The sequence below is a fragment of the Rhinatrema bivittatum genome, chromosome 2, assembly GCF_901001135.1.
Source record: "Rhinatrema bivittatum chromosome 2, aRhiBiv1.1, whole genome shotgun sequence".
Taxonomy (NCBI): domain Eukaryota; kingdom Metazoa; phylum Chordata; class Amphibia; order Gymnophiona; family Rhinatrematidae; genus Rhinatrema; species Rhinatrema bivittatum.
In genome coordinates, this window is record NC_042616.1 from 10,566,244 (window position 1) to 10,584,227 (window position 17,984).

General features: G+C 45.9%; 1 protein-coding gene across 1 annotated transcript in view; it reads left to right on the forward strand.

Annotated features, from left to right (window-relative positions):
- The window catches only part of LOC115083528 (zinc finger protein 850-like), a 111,372-nt gene that overhangs the window by 89,033 nt on the left and 4,355 nt on the right, over positions 1 to 17,984 (forward strand). The window lies entirely within an intron of this gene.

Sequence of the window (17,984 nt, forward strand, 5' to 3'; positions counted from 1 at the left end):
TCGAGCAGAATTTGGGAACCTGAGCATTGATCTCTGTTGCAAAGAGATCTATTGACGGTGCTCCCCATTGCATGAAGATGTTTTGGGCTATTTCTGTATTGAGTGCCCATTCATGAGGATGAAAGATTCGGCTTAACCTGTCCGCTCTTGTGTTCGCTACTTCCGGAAGGTAAGTGGCTTGCAAATGTATGCAATGTCGATGAGCATGTTCGAAGATGATCAATGTCTCTTTGCATAGGGACCATGAACCGGACCCTCCTTGTTTGTTGATGTAAAACATCGCTACTTGATTGTCCATGTAGATCATGACTCTGCGGCCCTTTAGGTAGTTTTGGAAAACTTGTAAGGCTTCCCGGATCGCTCTGAGTTCCAACAAATTTATCTGCAGGGTTTGCTCTGCTATTGTCCATAACCCTTGCATTTCGTATAGCTCGAGATGCGCTCCCCACCCTTTGCGAGATGCATCTGTGGTTAAGACTGCGTTGTGAGGGGGAGGACTGAATAGTGCTCCCTTGGGGGTAGATTTTCAAAAAGGGCGCCCTCCCCTCACCTTCCCCTCCCTTCCTCTACCTAACCCACTCCCCCGGCCCTGTCTAAACCCCCCACCTACCTTTGTTGGGGGATTTACGCCTCCCGGAGGGAGAAGTAAATCCCCGTGCGCCAGCGGGCCGCTGGCGCACCTAGACGCAACCTGGGGGCGGTTCCGGAGGGCGCGGCCACGCCCCCGGGCCTGCCCCCGAAACGCCGCATCCCGCCCCGAAAATGGCGCGCCGCTCGGCCCTGCCCCCGACACGCCCCCTCGGAAAACCCCGGGACTTACGCGAGTCCCGGGGCTCTGCGCGCGCCGGCAGGCCTATGTAAAATAGGCGCACCGGCGTGCAAGCCCTGCTCGTGTAAATCCGGGCGGATTTACGTGAGCAGGGCTCTTAAAATCCGCCCCTTGGAGAGGGTGGAGTGTATCAGCCACCATGTTAAATCCTTTTTCATCTCAGTTGTTAGCACTATTCTTTGTGTTAACGGTTGTGTGTGTTGTTTCCACTGTCGTTTTAGTCCCCACTGCAGATGTGTCATGTGTAGTCTGATATTGGGAACTGTAAAATTGGCTGCTGCCATGTGACCTAAGACTACTAGAACCTGTAGCGCTGAGGGTCTTTGAGTGTTGTTCAAGAGATAAAGAAGCTGACGTAGTTGTAATATTTGTTCCGATGGGAGGTATGCTCTGCTCCGAGTGGTATCCAGGCATGCTCCTATAAACTGCAGCTTCTGTATTGGTTGCAGATGTGATTTCTGAAAATTGATCACTAGTCCTAATGTTTGTAAGCATTGTATTATTCTTTGGAGATGATCAATCAATATATCCCGAATCGAGGCTATGATTAGCCAGTCGTCCAGATATGGAAAGATTGTCATACCCTGTTGTCTGAGATGAGCCATCACCACTACCATGCATTTGGTGAACACCCTGGGAGCAGCTGATAAACCAAAGGGAAGAACTTTGTACTGGTAGTGCTGATGTTTGTACCGAAAGCATAGGTAATGCCAAGAGGATGGATGGATTGGAAGGTGCGTGTACGCATCCTTCAGGTCTATGGAGCACATCCAGTCGTTGGGTTGAATTAGAGGGAGAATTGACTTAAGGATACCATTTTGAATTTTTCTTTGGTTAGGAATTTGGTGAGTTCCCGAAGATCCAGGATGGGGCAGAGGCCCCCTGATTTCTTGGGTATCAGGAGGTATGGGGAGTAAAATCTCGAGTTTTGATGTTTCCGGGATATTAGTTTGATGGCCTGTTGATTGTGTAGGCTTGAAATCTCCTCCGCTAGTTGAGGCTGAGATCTTTGAATGTTTAGTGTGGAGAGGTAGGGTAATGTTGGTTTTGTTGTAAATTGAAGTTGACAACTTTGATGTATTATCTCCAGAACCCATTGTCTGAAGTAATCTGCTCCCACACTGGTAGACATGACTGTATTATTCCTGGTGGTGTCAATTGCTGTGGTGGTGGCTATATGTCTAAAAAGACTGAGTTGTTGTAAGCGCAGTTGCCGGTGGTTGAGTCTGCTGTCTTTGATTGCGAGGTTTACCCCTACGTGGAAGAAGGGCTTGTTGTTGTTGTTGTGGCCGTTGATAAGACAGGTATGGTTGTAGACGGAACGATTGATAAGATCTATAAGGTCTGCGACCATAAGAAGATCTACGATTATATGGGTAGTAACGTCTGGAAGCCAAGTAAGCCAGTTGCGACTGTAAAGATTGTACTGCTATGGCTTCGTCTTTTAGCTTTCCTACTGTTTCTTGAAACCTATTACCAAATAGGTTATCTCCCATACACGGCAGATTTGCTAGTTTGTCGTGCAAATCCTCTCTTATAGAAATGGATCGTAACCATGCCGTTCGACGGGCTGCTATGGCTGTCGCTGATGCTCTGGACGATGTTTCCAGACTTTCATAGACTGACCTTAGTAGGTGTCTGGAACACTCTTCCACATCATGTAGCGTTTGAGGTGTTTGATCCGCCGTAGCGGAGAGAATACCCTTCGTCGCCTGTATGCATTCATATAAAGATTGTATCATATAAAATTGGTGATGCATAATTCTAGTGTTGAGCATTGCGTTTTGGTACACTTTCAGTCCGAATTCATCCAAATATCTATTGTCTTTGGTCGGTGGGTATGTAGAGTAAGTTTTTGATTTTTTTGAAGCGTTGCATCGCCGATTGTACCACTATGGACGCATGAGGTAGTTATGGCAGCGCATACGGTGGATCTTTTCTCATCCGAAATTTTATGTCGGTCTTCCTTGAGACCGCTGATAAAGATTGAGGTGTTTCCCAGGATTTTTGGAGAACACTGTGTAACAAATCCTGTGGTGGTAGTGAAGTGGGTTCTCCTGGAATATCAAAATTTTTTAGAAGACCTAAGGTCTCTGATCGAGGATCTGATTCCTTTTGTACATCTAAATGCAATATGGTACCCATTTTCTCTAAGAATCGTGGGTACGAGAGGTCTTCGGGCGGGGAATATGGTTCCTGTGGTTGTTCTTGTGGATCCGAAGGGAACCCCGTCGAGGATGATGGAGATATAGGTGGGGATGTAGAATCTCCTTGTGTGCCATGCTTTGTACTTGGAGTTGGAGATCATTCTGGAACCGGCGATAGTGAAGGTTCTGGCGATGGTTCTCTTGAAAGTTGTGCCTGAGGGTCCTCGGAGGCCTTTGGTGGTTGATTTGTCATTTTGCAAGATGATTCTAAAGTTTCATAGAATCCTGCTAGAGATTGTGATAACTGCCAGAAAGCTTCCCTTGTTTTAGGGGGCATGACTGCTTTACCAGTATGTTGTGGTAATAATTCTGCCGGCGGTCGATTTGCATCCCCTACTCCTTTAGACGAAGTACTGGAGGAAATGGAAGCATGAGAAGAAGTGAGGCAAATGGGCGACCGATGTGAATGTGTCCTAGGTTTTTGATTCCTGGATGACTTGGAGGTGGAAGGACTGGCTTCTGATTCTGATGTCTTTTTTGGCACTGCTCTATGATGGGAATGATGTTTGTGCTTATGTGTATGCCCTGATGGCATGTGAGTTCCTTCCCTTGAAGGTGAAGATCTTTTGCGCTTAGGTTGAGACCTTTTTGATGAAGTCTCAGAACGTCGTGGCGTAGATTCAGGAGAGGTGGAGTGAGATAATTGTGGAGATTGATGTCTCCGCTTCCACCACTTCTGTGCCCATGTGTACTCCTTTGTTTGTATATAGGTTGAGAAGGTTGTTTGTTCCATGAAGGACTCTGTGGTCCCTGTCTTGGCACCACAGTAGGTTTTGAAATCTCCGGCGCCGTAATCTGCGCCGATGTCCCCAGCACCATAATCTGTGCCGATGTCCCCGGTGCCGTAATGTGCGTCGATGTCCCTGGCGTCGTAATCTGCGTCGATGTCCTCGGCGCCTCAATGTGCGCCAATGTCTTCGGCGCTGTAATGTGCGCCGATGTTCCCGGCGCCGTAACTGTCAGCGCCGCACTCATCTTTGGTGCTGCACTCTGCGCTGACTTCTTTTTCGGCGCCATTTTCTGGGTTTGTGCCGCTCCGTCCCAAGATGGCGTGGAACGGACATGCGACGCTGGCCGTTCTGTCGAGGTTGATCGGTCCCGATCGCCTTGATCAACTCCCTGATCCAACGGCCCCACTTGCCTCGGTACCTCCTTCCCTCCAGGCCTGGAGGGGTGAGGATCCCACGAAGCCGCTCTTTTTTAAGGATGAGTGGATTTCTTCACCGGTCCCGGCAAAGAATGAGCCTCTGACGGCTCGGAGAGGCTGAGGAGCTCCTTCATTCTGTAGGCCAGCTGTCTCTGGGCCCGAGGGGACATACGAGCACAAAACTCGCATTCCCCCGCGTTGTGGTAACGGTAACATCGGTCATGGCCATCCGTGACCGACATTACCTTGCCACAGCGACATCTCTTAAACCCCGATTTGACATCTGAGGAGAAAGTAGCTCCGCGTGTGATCCCGCGCGCGGAAAGAACAGACTGAGGAGAATCTGTTACTTTCCTGCGTGGGAACACACACGCAGCCACAGAGACAAAAAGCTAAACCTCTGCTTAACAAGCTCCGCCTCCCAGACCTGATTGACAGATCCCATGACAGCATGGCTATTTCATCCGGCTATCAACGGGAAATGTCATAATGCCTCTGTTTCGCTCCATGATGAGACCGCACCTTGAATACTGTGTACAATTCTGGTCGCCGCATCTCAAAAAAGATATAATTGCGATGGAGAAGGTACAGAGAAGGGCTACCAAAATGATAAGGGGAATGGAACAACTCCCCTATGAGGAAAGACTAAAGAGGTTAGGACTTTTCAGCTTGGAGAAGAGACGACTGAGGGGGGATATGATAGAGGTGTGAAAATCATGAGAGGTCTTGAACGAGTAGATGTGAATCGGTTATTTACACTTTCGGATAATAGAAGGACTAGGGGGCATTCCATGAAGTTAGCAAGTAGCACATTTAAAACTAATTGGAGAAAATTATTTTTCACTCAACGCATAATTAAGCTCTGGAATTTGTTGCCAAAGGATGTGGTTAGTGCAGTTAGTGTGTTATGGTTAAGCGGTGTTTGGGTGGATTCTCGGGTACTGTGGTAGATGACCACGCCCACAGGGAGGGACCCCGTGGGGAGCCACAGTACTGGGCTAGACTCAGGACGCACAACCAAATTAGCTCTTTTATTATACAGTTTGATGCATACCACCAGAGGTGGCAGTAGTGAGGAAGTCTGGATGTAGCAGTCTCAGGACCCTCGGCAGAGGGGACCCTTCTCACCTCGTTGGTATAGGGGAACTCCGGTGCAGGTTAAGGCAGTACTGTGGATGAGATAGAGTGAGAGTTAGATTACTCACTAGATGGTTGCTGTAGGTATGCGATTCCACCAGGCTGAAGTAGATGATACTGGCACCGAGGCTGGGAGAGCAGGCCCTCGAGGAGCGAATACCTGATCCCTGTAAGGCACCTGAAATAAAGCAGAGGGCTCCTTAGGAGTGGGTACCCAGGTTAGTAATTACCCCGAAGGGCAGAGAGAGAGCTTGCAGAAGCAGCACGGAAGCGGTAGAGTAGCCTAGACCGGCCGAGACCGATCCTTGCTAACTCAATGAGCTAGCAAACAAGTACAGGCTAAATACCCGGATGGCGTGACGTCAGTAGCGAGGAACGCCCCGAGGTTTGCACCAATGCTGGAATAAAGACGTGGGTGGCATGCGCACGCACACCCTAGTAGGCCCTTGGGAGGAGCATGGTGGGAGGCAGTACCATAGCCGTTCCGGTGACGCCGGAGAGGGCGGCTTGTAGACGCAGCGGTAGCCATTTTCCCAAGGTAAGAGGGAGGAGCCGTGAACAAGGTGAGGCAAACGGGACGAAGCCGTCTAGCACCAACGGACACAACACAGTGTATCTGGGTTTAAAAAAGGTTTGTATAGGTTCTTGGAGTTGAGGTCCATTGACTGCTATTGATTGGGTTGACTTGAGGAACAGCCACTGCTATTGCTGGCAGCGGTAGCATGGGGTCTATTTAATGTTTGGGTACTCGCCAGGTACTTTTAGCCTGGATTGGCCACTGTTAGAAACAGGATTCTCGGCTTGATATACCCTTGATCAAAGCCAGTATGGCAATTTCTTATGTTCTTATGAAGGATTACTGCTTCCGGAGAGCACTGTAATAGTCACATACAGTAATCCCTCCTAGGAAGGACTACACCTCCCAGAGTGCCCTGTATCAGTCACATACAGTAATCCCTCCTAGGAAGGACTACACCTCCCAGAGTGCCCTGTATCAGTCACATACAGTAATCCCTCCTAGGAAGGACTACAGCTCCCAGAGTGTCCTGTAACAGTCACATACAGTAATCCCTCCTAGAAAGGACCACAGCTCCCAGAGTGCCCTGTAACAGTCACATACAGTAATCCCTCCTAGGAAGGACTACAGCTCCCAGAGTGTCCTGTAACAGTCACATACAGTAATCCCTCCTAGGAAGGACCACAGCTCCCAGAGTGTCCTGTAACAGTCACATACAGTAATCCCTCCTAGAAAGGACTACACCTCCCAGAGTGCCCTGTAACAGTCACATACAGTAAACCCTCCTAGGAAGGACTACAGCTCCCAGAGTGCCCTGTAACAGTCACATACAGTAATCCCTCCTAGGAAGGACTACAGCTCCCAGAGTGCCCTGTAACAGTCACATACAGTAATCCCTCCTAGGAAGGATCACAGCTCCCAGAGTTCCCTGTAACAGTCACATACAGTAATCCCTCCTAGGAAGGATCACGGCTCCCAGAGTGCCCTGTAACAGTCACATACAGTAATCCCTCCTAGGAAGGATCACGGCTCCCAGAGTGCCCTGTAACAGTCACACACAGTAATCCCTCCTAGGAAGGACCACAGCTCCCAGAGTGCCCTGTAACAGTCACATACAGTAATCCCTCCTAGGAAGGACTACACCTCCCAGAGTGCCCTGTAACAGTCACATACAGTAATCCCTCCTAGGAAGGACTACAGCTCCCAGAGTGCCCTGTAACAATCACATACAGTAATCCCTCCTAGGAAGGACTACACCTCCCAGAGTGCCCTGTAACAATCACATACAGTAATCCCTCCTAGGAAGGATCACAGCTCCCAGAGTGCAGTGTAACAATCACATACAGTAATCCCTCCTAGGAAGGACTACAGCTCCCAGAGTGCCCTGTAACAATCACATACAGTAATCCCTCCTAGGAAGGACCACAGCTCCCAGAGTGCCCTGTAACAGTCACATACAGTAATCCCTCCTAGGAAGGACTACAGCTCCCAGAGTGCACTGTGAATTGATGGAGTTTATGTCTATAAATCAGATAATGTATGAATCTGAGCTCCCAGTCTGCCAGTCCCAATATTCCTGAGAGCGCAGTCCCAGCTGATCCTGAATCCTGCAGCCTTTTGTGCAGCCTCAGCTCCTGCTGTCAGTGCTGGGCGGGGGAGGCAGAGGGCAGCAGTCAGAGGCCTCCCAACCCCAGGATCCCTCCCTCCCTCTCTCTAACTTACACTTCCCCTGCACTGCTCCACTTCCCCATTCTTCCTCCCTCCATTATCTTTCCCTCAGTGGCCGATAAGAGAGAAGCTGATCGTGGGCATCCAGCACAGCCCAGAGCTGCCCCCACCCCAGGGACCGTGCAGGGAGGGAGGGAGCCCGGGCTGGAAATCCTGCTCTGGAGAAGGGGCAGGAGAATGGCTGCAGGGCTTTCTGCTCAGCAGGTAGGAGACTGGCAGGAGGGGGGCAGGGGATGCAGCCTGGGACTGATCCCATCCCCCACCCCAGGGACCGTGCATGGAGGGAGCCAGGGCTGGAAATCCTGCTCTGGAGAAGGGGCAGGAGAATGGCTGCAGGGCTTTCTGCTCAGCAGGTAGGAGACTGGCAGGAGGGGGGCAGGGGATGCAGCCTGGGACTGATCCATCCCCCACCCCAGGGACCGTGCATGGAGGGAGCCAGGGCTGGAAATCCTGCTCTGGAGAAGGGGCAGGAGAATGGCTGCAGGGCTTTCTGCTCAGCAGGTAGGAGACTGGCAGGAGGGGGGCAGGGGATGCAGCCTGGGACTGCTCCCATCCCCCACCCCAGAGATTTCTGAGTGTTTCTGGTTTGTGTTTCAGGTGCCGGTGACGTTTGAGGACATCGCTGTCTCTTTCTCCCAGGAGGAGTGGGGGTATTTAGATGAAGGGCAGAAGAAGCTGTACAGGGAGGTGATGAAGGAGAATTATGAGACCCTGAGCTCCCTGGGTAAGGATTGCGTTATCTGAATCTTTATCAGACCCCAGGGGCTGATTTACTGAGGGTCGTTGGTGACTTTTCTCCCGACTCCAGCTCCTGCACTGCTCTGTCTCTGGCCTGGTGCCTGAGATTGGTTGCTTGGGTCTGTTCACTTGAGACCAGCCCCTTGCCAATCTGAAATGTATCCCCTGTTTATACTGAGGTAAGTATCCTCAGAGCAGATATATATATTGTGATATCTCACCTGAGGACACTTGCTGCTGGGCTTCCACAAAGTTAAGAACCTAAGAAGTGCCCTGCTGGGTCAGACCAAGGTCCACTGAGTCCTTATATGATCCTTTTTTGAACTCCACTATGTAAATTGCCTTAACCACGTCCTCTGGCAATAGATTCATAGTTTGATTGTGCACTGAGTGAATAAATTCTTCTTTATTCATCATTCCTTTTCTAATAATTCCCAACATTCTGTTTGCTTTTTTGACTGCCGCAGCACACTGAGCCGACGATTTCAATGTGTTATCCACTATGACACCTAGATCTCTTTCTTGGGTTGTAGCACCTAATATGGAACCCAACATCGTGTAATTATAGCATGGGTTATTTTTCCCTATATGCATCACCTTGCACTTATCCACATTAAATTTCATCTGCCATTTGGATGCCCAATTTTCCAGTCTCACAAGGTCTTCCTGCAATTTATCACAATCTGCTTGTGATTAACTACTCTGAACAATTTTGTGTCATCTGCAAATTTGATTATTTCACTCGTCGTATTTCTTTCCAGATCATTTATAAATATATTGAACAGTAAGGGTCCCAATACAGATCCCTGAGGCACTCCACTGTCCACTCCCTTCCACTGAGAAAATTGCCCATTTAATCCTACTCTCTGTGTCCTGTCTTTTAGCCAGTTTGCAATCCACGAAAGGACATCGCCACCTATCCCATGACTTTTTACTTTTCCTAGAAGCCTCTCATGAGGAACTTTGTCAAACGCCTTCTGAAAATCCAAGTATACTATATCTACCGGTTCACCTTTATCCACATGTTTATTAACTCCTTCAAAAAAGTGAAGCAGATTTGTGAGGCAAGACTTGCCCTGGGTAAAGCCATGCTGACTTTGTTCCATTAAACCATGTCTTTCTATATGTTCTGTGATTTTGATGTTTAGAACACTTTCCACTATTTTTCCTGGCACTGAAGTCAGGCTAACCGGTCTGTAGTTTCCCGGATCGCCCCTGGAGCCCTTTTTAAATATTGGGGTTACATTTGCTATCCTCCAGTCTTCAGGTACAATGGATGATTTCAATCCAAAAAGGAACCTTCACTACGATCTTAGTCCAATAGGAAGTAATATGTGGGCACTGCCACCAAATATGAAAATATGTACCAATACTCCCACAATTCCTCCAACAGAGGTTTGAAACAGAAGAAGCAAAACGGTGAAGCCTGTCAGGGGCATAATGCCAGCTATAGAAAATCTTATAACAGTTTTCCTGCAGGCTAGAGGAAATAGAACATTTATAAGCATTTGCAAATATATTTTCCCATTCCGTATCATCTATAGGGTGCCCAAAATCCGCCACCCATGCTAACTGTTGTCGGAAAGGTTCCAGGGTCTTACCAGATAAAAGGACATATATTTTAGAGATAATCCCCCGCATACACTGAGCATTCATACAGTAGTTTTCAAAAAGTGAGCTGGTAAAGTGTATAGAACCATCCCGAGAAGTTCTCCTCAGGAAATGATATACCTTAGCAAACAGTAAAAAATCCACCTCAGGTAACTGATAATGGGATCTAATCTCCTCCCTACTCATCAAGACCCCCTGCAGTAATACATGTTCTAATCGGAAAATTCCAGCTGCATACCATGATTGAGAAACTTTTGTCTGTAAAGCTGGTGGAAGGACCGCATTAGTAAAAAGATGTCAAGGGAGGATATTTATTTATTTATTTATTTTAACATGTTTTGTATACCGTATATAATGGTTTACATTAGGAGAGTGACAGAGTTTTAACAAATACAATTTAAAGATAAAGTTGGGTAGCAATGGGGGTAAAAGAGGGTTAGATTATATAGGGAAACATTTTTAGATTTTTGTTATAGAGTTCATGGATTGATTAGTCTGTCGTAAGTTGATAGGATGGTGTCTTTGTTTTCTTTGGAGTTGTCTGGTTGGGAGTTTGTTGGTGCTGATAGTTGAGATCTTCCGAAAAAGCTCTGGTAAAAAGCCAGGTTTTTAATTCTTTTTTGAAAGTTTTGGTGTCAACTTGGGTTCTTAGATTTAGGGGTAAGGCGTTCCATAGCGATGGGCTGGCGATGGATATAGCTCTCTCTCGGGTTGATACTAGGTGCGTGATTTTTGCATGAGGAAATTTGAGGAGGCCTTTATTCATTGAGCGAAGGTTCCTTTTTGGAGCATGTAGTTCAATGTGTTCAGTTAGCCAATGGTTTTGTTGTCCTGTGATTAATTTATGGAGGATTGATAAACTTTGTATTCTATTCTGTATTTAATTGGGAGCCAGTGCAAGGAAATGAGAGTAGGTGTAATGTGATCTTGTTTCTTGGTTCCTGATAGAATCCTGGCGGCTGCGTTCTGAAGAATTTGTAGTAAACGTATGGTGGTAAAAGGGAGGCCGAGGAATAGGGCGTTGCAGTAGTCTAGGTTTGCAAAGAGTAGTAGTTGCTGAACTGTTCTAAAGTCATTTTGAGTGAGGAAGGGTTTGAGACATCTGAGTGTCAATAATTTGTGGTAACCTTCTTTGATTTTATTTGTTATATGGGTTTTGTAGGATAATTCATTGTCGATTGTAATTCCGAGGTTTCTGGCATGGTCAACAGGAGAGATTATTGTTTTTGGGTTTTCTATTTTGAGTGATTGTCTGGGTGAGTTGTTGATTTTTTTGTCGAGAATGATTAATTCAGTTTTATCAATGTTGATTATGAGTTTTAGGTTGGAGAGGCATTGCTTGATTTTTGAGAGATAAGAGGTTATTTTCTTGTAGGTTTCTTCTAGCGTATTTTGGATTGGGATTAATATTTGGATGTCATCAGCATAAAGGAAATGGGTCAAACCTAGACTGATCAGTGTGTGACAAATAGGTAGGAGATAGATGTTAAAAAGTGTTGCTGACAGTGCAGATCCTTGTGGGACTCCTGTATTTAGGTTCACTTTATTTGATAGGTTGTTGTTAAATATTACTTGAAAACGTCTTTGGGATAAATATGAGGTGAACCATTTTAGAATAGTGCCTGATATTCCTATTTCAGAAAGTCTGTCAAGTAAAATGGCATGGTTGACTGTGTCAAAGGCGGCTGACAAATCCAGGAGTATTAAAATATATCTTTGTCCTTTGTCGAATCCTCAAAGAACTGTGTCATTAAGAAAAAGGAGTAATGTTTCCGTGCTTACGTTTTTTCTGAAGCCAAATTGTGTGGGGTGAAGTATGTTATTTGTTTCTAAGTAAACTGATAGTTTGGAGTGAACGATTTTTTCTATGATTTTAAGGCGCTTGGGAAATAATTAAATATACCCCAGGTGAACCGAGGCTGCCATGGTAGTGCTGAAAGTGGCATAGCACCAATTAGGGCCTGTTCCAATAAAACCCATTGCGGCATCACTTGTGAGCTGTGTAGCACTACCAGTGCTCGTAATTGGGCCGTACAAAAATACCTACACAGATTAGGAACACTAAGGCCTCCCCTGGCCTTAGACAGGTAAAGGGTAGACTGAGCTATCTGTGGGGGCCGTTTACGCCAGATGAACCCAAATATCATTTTTTGCCACAGGTTCAAAACAGTAGAGGGATTGAAAATGGGAATCGTGGTGAAGAAATATAAGAGGCGGGGTAGAACATTCATTTTGATAATAGCTATTCGTTCTAACCATGAAAATGTATGTTGGGACCATTTTTCAAAGTTATCCTTGATAGATTGGATAAGAAGGACATAAGCACCCAGGTACAAAGCCCACTTGGTCCGAGTGTACAAGATGAGAAAGGACCCCATTCAAACGGGCAGCCATCACTCTGGCCAGGATCTTAAGATCAATATTGATCAATGATATTGGTCTGTAAGAACTATACATTGGGTAGGATCCCGACCTGGCTTAGCGAGAACTGAGATCCCTGCAGTATTTGACGTGGCGGCTATATGATTCAGATCTCGTAGGGAGTTAAACATAGCTGTAAGAGGGGTCGCAACAGTGGAGCTAGACCACTGTAATAGGCCCCTGTGAATCCATCAAGGCCCAGGGCCTTTCCTGGTTTCAAGTTCTTAATGGCGTCTAATACCTCAGAAAGTTTGATGGGTCTATCAAGGAATTGTTGCTGGGCCGTTGTTAGAGAGGACAAGGGTACTGATGCTAGGTAGACCGTAATGTCCTCTGCTGAAATAGACTGATCTCCATTGTGTAGCTTCGCATAAAAATCCGTAAACGAGTCACGGATTTCTGCAGAGGTCGTTACCATATTACCCCCAGCATTTTGAATTTTAGCAACTAGAGTCTGTGATCTGGCCGCCCTCAATTTCTGAGCTAGATACCTTCCCGCCTTATTGCCGCCTTCAAAATATTGTTGCTTTAATAAGGTTAAGTGATGACTAAAGGCAGCATCATCAAGAGAGCACAAGGCATCCCTAGATTTTAATAGTTTCTGGTAAATAGAAGGTGATCCATGCACCATATGTAGCTTAGTGAGATGTGTGATCTCTGCTAACAGAGACATTCATTCTTTCTTCCTCTTTTTATTGCAGTGGGCTGCTTGGGCTATAAGTAAACCTCTGGCTACCGCCTTTGAGCAGTCCCACACAGTTGACGGAAGTATCCAAGGAGGCTAAGAAAGCCTTGTCTTTTAATAAACTGTCATTTAATTTCTATGGGCGGAAACTCTTATCTAAAAACCCTAGACTCATCTCCATCCATAGCGGGGCATGATTGGACCACGTCATTGCATCAGTACCTGTTTTATGCACCATATTTTGTAGATGGGTGGAGATAAAAAAAAGTAGTCAATTCTGGAATATGTGCCATGTGGTGCAGAATAGAAAGTATATGAGCACGAACGCGGAAAGCGCTGCCGCCAGATATCCACCAGGCTCCATTTTTCCAGAAAAGACTGCCAAGTTTTCTGTATCCCAGAAGGGGGAGGAGCTTTAGATGAGCTACCCATCGTGGGTTCCCTCGTGGCATTGAAAGCACCACCAACAATTAACTCCCCGTCAGAATGATTAGTTAATAATTGATCAATATCACGTGAAAATGATGACTGGTTCTTATTTGGGAAATATACGTTTAGTAAAATAAGCACTCGAGTACCCACTCATATACAGGCCGATACAGTACAGTGCACTCCGACGGAGCGCACTGTTAATCCGCCACTGGACACACGTTTTCCCTTACCCCTTATTCAGTAAGGGGCCGAAAACGAGCGTCCAATCCGCCGAACCAAATAGCGCCCGCAACATGCAAATGCATGTTGCGGGCGCGATACAGAAAGTAAAATGTGCAGCCAAGTCGCACATTTTACTTTCAGAAATTAGCGCCGACCCAAAGGTCGGCACTAATTTCTTTGGGCACCAGGAAAGTGCACAGAAAAGCAGTAAAAGCTGATTTTCTGTGCACCTTCCGACTTAATATCATGGCGATATTGAGTCGGAGGTCCCGAAACTTTCCAAAAGTAAAAAAAAGAAAAAAACATTTTGAGTCGGCTGGCGGCTGTCGGGTCGTAAAAACCAGATGCTCAATTTTGCCGGCGTCCGGTTTCCGAACACGTGGCTGTCAGCGGGCTCGAGAACCGACGCCAGCAAAATTGAGCGTCAGCTGTTAAACCCGCTGACAGCCGCCACTCCGGTCCAAAAGGAAGCGCTAGGGACGCACTAGTGTCCCTAGCGCCTCCTTTTGCCCGTTTTTACCGCCGGGCCTCATTTAAATACAGAATCACGCGCACAGGAGGACTTTCCTGAATCGGCCCGATAGTAAGGAGAACATATCTACCCAAGGGATCCCTACACTGAAATATAACATCATGTACCAAGGAATTAGAAATAAGAATGCCCACACCTGCGATTCTGGAGCTTTTTGAACTTGCAGCCCAGTAGGAGCAGGAGTGAGATGGAAATGTTAAGAGACGTTCATGGTGTCTGCGTACGTGCATCTCCTGAATGTAAACAGTGTCTGCGTGCTGAGTCTGCAATTCCTTCTTCAGCCTTTGACGTTTTTGGGGGGGAGTTAAGCCCCTTAACATTTAAGGATATAACTCTAATAGCCATCAGGACGTTGAACAATGAGGGCCACCCCCCTCAGAGAAAGATAAAGACAAGAGTTATGTAGCTGGGGAGAATGGATTAAAGAAGTGAGAGCCCCAACTCCCTATCCCAGTGATCAAACAATGGAAAAATCCCATTGACGGCCCAAGACCAACAATAACTTTCCTCGCTGTACACCCCAACGACCTGTACCATGTTCGCTGTTCCCCAGCGGCACATTGGGCTTCTAGGGGACTCGCACAATCGAGTTGAGCATTGTAATCATAAAAATAATTAAGAATAACTAAAACCTAACTATGAAATTGAAAAACTGGTGGACTGAGCAGTACGGCAATACTGTATTACTAATACAACCTGCGTGATTCGTTAGGCGCAAGAATAATAATGAAAAAAAGTCAAAAAGTAGTATCATCAGCCCTGACCCTTAGCAGCAGGGGCAAAAGCCTCTGGTTGGCGCCTGAGACGCTTGCCTCCTTTATTAGCTCTCTGCCAGCGTGGCGCATTATCAGGTCTTGGGAAAGTCGCCGCCACTTTAGGTGCCTGAAATGTAATTGAGAGCTGCGCTTGCTTAAAGGCATCCTCAACTTCCTCCATAGACCTCATACGATAAGTGACCCCTTGATGCTAAAATTGGAGGCCAAAAGGGTAAGTCCATCGATATCGGATGGAATGACCTCTTAAGCTTAATGTGACCTCACGGAAGTCATAGCAGTTTTTTTTTAGAGTGGAGGGTGCAAGATCCTGAAAAATACTCAAATCGTGGTTATTCCATTTCACTTCCTTGGCCTGTCTTGCTGCGTCGTAGACTCGAGTTTTTTGCTGGAAACTGTGAAAACATATTATGATATCCCGAGGGCGCTGCTCATTTCTGGGCCACAGAGCCCGGTGCGCTCTCTCAAGTCGAATCTCCGATGGTGGTGTGGTCGGGGTATCTGACCCCATAGTGGAGAGAGAAAGTATAAGGGAGCAGATCTGCTGAGCTATGGCTGCAACTTCCGAATATTCGAGCAGATCAGGAACCCCGCGTATGCGGAGATTGCATCGCCTGCTCCTATTTTCTAAATCCTCCAATTTATCGGCCAGTGAAGACACATCTGTCTTAATGGCGATTTGCTGATCAATTAAGTGCTTGATGTTTTTCCCCGTGTCCATCGAGCCACGTATCCATTTCATCGACACGCGTGCCCAGGGCTGCAAAGTCCTCTTTAAGCTCAGCTACAGAGGACATTATATCAGCTCTAGCTGCTTCATATCCGACCTGAGTACCATAAACCAGGTCCGGAGTTCGTCCCTCGTTATGATTCCGCGCGGGTAAATTACATGCATCGGCGTTAGGTAGGCCCTCCGCGTCTGGAGTAGTCTCTGCGTGCTCTTCAGGATTTGGGCCCGACTCTGAGGGCGTCTTGCCATAAGAGAATTGTTTTAAGTCAGTTGATTTTCTTTTAGCCGCCATAATAATAAGGTAAGGGAGCAAATACCTGTCTTTCAAAAAAAATCGCAGATTGAAGCTCAGAAACGTTAGGTTTTTAGGCTCGTGGGGTCAGAGCTCCGCTTTCATGCGTCTGCCTCCATTCGCTGCTCAACAGCACCCCCCCATGCATACAGACATTTTAAAGTAGCTTTATTTGTATTTCCATTTTTATATGTACCCACAACCTGTTTATTGGAAGATACGGGCAGTTTGGAGTTTTCAGCTTTTACCACCCTGTCTCTTAATACATTTTAACTAACTTACATTGCCAGTATCCTTGGAAGATACCTCCCTCTGAACTATGATGAATCACCCTCTGCAGCAGCCATCCCAACCCTTCCCTCCTGGGCACATCCTCTGTGTGTGTGTGAGGATAAAGCATCACCTGAAGGGCAGGTCATAGTTACAGGATCACTTCCAGCCGTACCAAGGTGATGGTCTCCTTACAGATGATTTTGTTCTTCCAAAGCAGCACAAGGGCTGCTAGATTGGAGTTGAACGTGTTCTGCTATGTCTCTTAAGGTCTCATCTATGCAACGCTAGGTCTGCCTCATTTTCTTCAGTTCTGCCACTCTGGCCTCCAGACATCAGACTCATTCTCTGAGAGCCGGAAGCTCTATGCACCAGGTGTACACTTATAAACTCCCTTACTAACAGGTGGATAATCATACAGGTGGCACTTAATGCTGTGGACTGGATAGCCCCCATCTCGCTGCTGGGCTTCTGTCTGTATCTTAATTTGTTGAGTTCCTAAAGTCTTAAAAGCTGATTAAGAAGTAGGTATGTCTCAATTTAAGGGTAGTTATTATTATTATTATTTAGAGATTTTTCTATACTGCGGCACGTGCAGCACATCACCTCGGTTTACAGCAAACAATAATGCAGCAACAGGCTTTACAATAAAATATTATTTTATTGTATAGTTTTATTGTATAGTTTATTGTATTTTATTTTATTTATTGTATAGTTAAATATTATATTATTATTTATATAATTTATATATTTTATATTTATATAATTTATATAATATATTATATATAATAATTTATATAATATATTATATAATATATTATATAATTTATATATTATATAATTTATATTATATATATTTATTATATTTTATTGTATAGTTAAATGTGGTTTTTAAATTTGTGCCTTTTAAATCTATAATTTTTAAATATGACAACTAGGTGAATAATGTTAGTTCATGAATGACCAGCAATAGGACTAAAATTAGTCACTAAAATCAGCGGTGATTGAATGTTTTTCTAAATCACTAATTGATAATTATTTTGAAGACTTTCTTCCTCGTGGAGGTAATAATCTATACATAATAAATGTGATTGGGGTGGGCAGGAATCAAATCAGTGACTAAATGCCCGGGAATAAATGCTCTCACTTTCTCATATCAAGTGAGTGAGCTTTGCAAACTCACAGTTCTAACCATCTAGCCTGGTACAAGGGAGGTTGCAGCTTGGCTACAAACAGAGTCTCAAGAGGATCATACTTCTGTTTGATTCTTAAGGCTTCATGACATTAACATTTCCTGATCTAAATCCTCCCCAAACCTATTCCCCATTGCATTCATTAGGAACATCACATTCACATTCACGTTTCTCTGTATTCTCCATCACCCCAGCCATACTGGCTTCTGCCCTGTCCACTACTGTTCAGCGTTTTCCTCCTCTCATTCAGCCATCACCTCTCACCCTGAGTATCTCATCTATGTGACTATCATTCCTCCATTTCTCTTCTGTCCTACTCTTCCTATCAGCTTGGAATATCAGCCTCATCCCTGGCCCTTTATGGTAACTCTCATCCTACCTGGGGACATCAACTTGCTTCCCCTCCAAGCTTATCCTATCCCCCTCTGCCCTCCCTGTTCTCTCCCTCTCACACTTTCTCTGTTTCCAACAAGCTCACCTACATTCACGATCTCTTTATCTCTCATTCTCTCCCATCTTC